Here is a 2729-nt window from a genome sequence, read left to right as displayed (position 1 = left end):
CAAGGTGGTCTAAATATCAAGGGCAGTAGCAGCTGGAACATTGCATCAGTGGGACAGTTAGTAAGGCAGATTGTAATGAATAAGGAAACCTTGTGGGTGGAATGGGTACATGGAATTTATCTTAGAGAGGAAACCATGATATGGAGTCACAGGGCACCTATTGATAGTAGTTGGTATTGGAGGAAGCTTAATGCAATAAAGGAACAGATGTATGGCTGATATAGCCAGGGTAGATATATTCTGACATCAAATGGTACCTATTCTATCACAAGAAGTTATTTGGCAATCATAGGACATATACCACAAATGAGAATCACAGATTTAGTGTGGACTGCAGTGGCAATTCCAAAGCATAGATTTATGGTGTGGTTGGCTATACAAGGGAGATTACTCACACAGGAACATAAACATAAATTGCACATCCAGGTTGATGACTCTGATTGCTGCCTTTGTGAGGAGAAGGTAATGGAGAATAATGTGCATTTATTTGAGACATGTAAATGGATAAAAGATGTATGGCAGGGGATAGCACAGTGGACATGCATAGCAATGACAAACAATGGGATTAAACAGGTTTTGGAGAGAACAAAAAGGAAGCATTGGAAACAGTTTCAGAAAGAGACATTTGCAGCTATATGTGGGGCTATTCTCTACCACACATGGCGTGCAAGAAACTGGAAAAAGTTTAAAGGGAAGCATGTACATACAGAGGAGGCAGTAGCTCAGATAAAAAAAGAGATTATAGAGAGAGTACAGTTCCTCAGTAGTTCAAGGAAAGCACAAAAATGTAAACATTTTATGCATCGCTTACTTTGTAGTTAGTTTTGTTGTTTGTTGGAGGCCTAGTTTATGATATCAGAAATGGGTGCTCTTTATTTGTATTGGTATTCTGTGGTAATGGTAATATTTTACATTGGTTACCAAAAAAAATAAAAATTGAAGTTGCTAGAACTCAAAAGGAAAGCAATAAGTCTTAAGATTTCAAGAATGATTCTTACAAAATCAAGCAAAGGAAAGAAAATTTGGTGTGATTATTAAATTACCAATTGTTTCCAAGTTGAAGGTTTGCAAAAAAAAAAGAAACAAATCAAGTTATGTTCTTTTATTTAAAATTCAACTTTGAGGACTTGTGTGAGACTTTAAGTGTTGGTGTCCAAATTTGTATTCAAGTCTATGGTGAAAGTTTTTTGAATTTAAAATTCATACAACTTTGTCACATTGATTTGCTTATCCCTCTGTCGAGAGAGTCCTCCATGTCATCCCTCGAGTGGATTGAAATAACAAAAGTCCTTAGGAGCACATCAAAATGGAATTGCACATGACCGTACCATGCAACTTGTTTCATCGCAAGAAATGGAGTCAAGCAAATGTATTAAGAGTGATATTGTTGGATTTATAATACTTCACGTCTCGCATCAAGTGTCGGCAAACCTACACTTCAACAAGGCTTGAAGTAGGGGGCATCTATAGATACATAAATTTTGTTGGATTTAATTCATACGAAATTTGGATTAAATTCATGTTGGTTTGGGTTGAATGATTAATTTTGGATTTACAAATAAATAAGTCCATTTTTATTACCTTCAAGTCCAAGGTCCATTTCACATTGAAGCCCAAACCTATGCCACATGTCACAATGACTAGGCATCCAAGACTAACAAGGTGATGCCACGTGTCCAAATGAGGTGGTAGTTCCAGTCAAATGCAAAAATGAATCACAATGCGCCAAGTGTCAAAATGACATCCTTTGGTCAATCACAAGAAACCTTGTCCACTCCCTATAACTATAAACAGGGGATAGACATGACATTCAAAAGAATAAAACTCTTCAACAAGCATTCTGCAATTGGAGAAAGCTACATCAACTACATAGCTCTTCGAAGGAGTGATCAACTGAGTTCTTCCCGGAGATCGACTTGCAACAACGAAGTGCTTCCCAACGTTCCCGAAGATCAAATACATCTCCAGGAGGTCTACATAAGCTACAACATCACCTACATAGCTCTTCGAAGGAGTGATCAATGGAAGTTCTTCCCGGAGATCAACTTGCAACGACGAAGTGCTTCCCGACGTTCCCGGAGATCAAATACAACTCAAGGAGGTCTACATCATCCTACATTCGAGAAATACGCTACTGAAGGCCCTCGAATCACAGAGAAACTTAGGAGAGAAGAATCAAGAGAACAACAAAATTGTACTCACAAAGATTCATCAATAAAAATCACATTTTCTTTTATTTATTTTGCTTGCAGTCAATTTTCAGCGCTTACGAAAATTTATTGCGAACAAGGACATATATAATGATATAATTAAGGAAATACTTTTATTAATCTTGTTTTTTCTCTTACTTTTGACTCTTAAATTTTGGTTGGCAAGAAAAATTGAAAATAATACTCCCTCCATTCATTTTTAGTTGTCATGTTGTGCTTTTTGAAAGTCAATTTAATTCGATATTTTAAACAAAAAATTTAGATAGTCAAAAACTATACGAAAAGTATAATATATTGCATTATTTTACATATCAATATGATGAAAAAATAAATCGTAAAATGTTAGTCAAAGTTCTTATCGTTTGACTCTAAAAAAAGAAAACCATGACAACTAAAAATAGACGAAGGGAGTAATAATTTATTTCTATAGTCTTATTGTAGTCAAACGTCATTATGGTAATAATATTTGTTTGAAGATTTTATGGCTACTAGTGAAGTAGTAGGTGTTATATATATATA

The sequence above is a fragment of the Solanum tuberosum genome, unplaced genomic scaffold, assembly GCF_000226075.1.
Source record: "Solanum tuberosum cultivar DM 1-3 516 R44 unplaced genomic scaffold, SolTub_3.0 scf00407, whole genome shotgun sequence".
NCBI classification, from domain to species: Eukaryota; Viridiplantae; Streptophyta; class Magnoliopsida; order Solanales; family Solanaceae; genus Solanum; species Solanum tuberosum.
Note: the sequence above shows the minus strand (reverse complement) of the source record.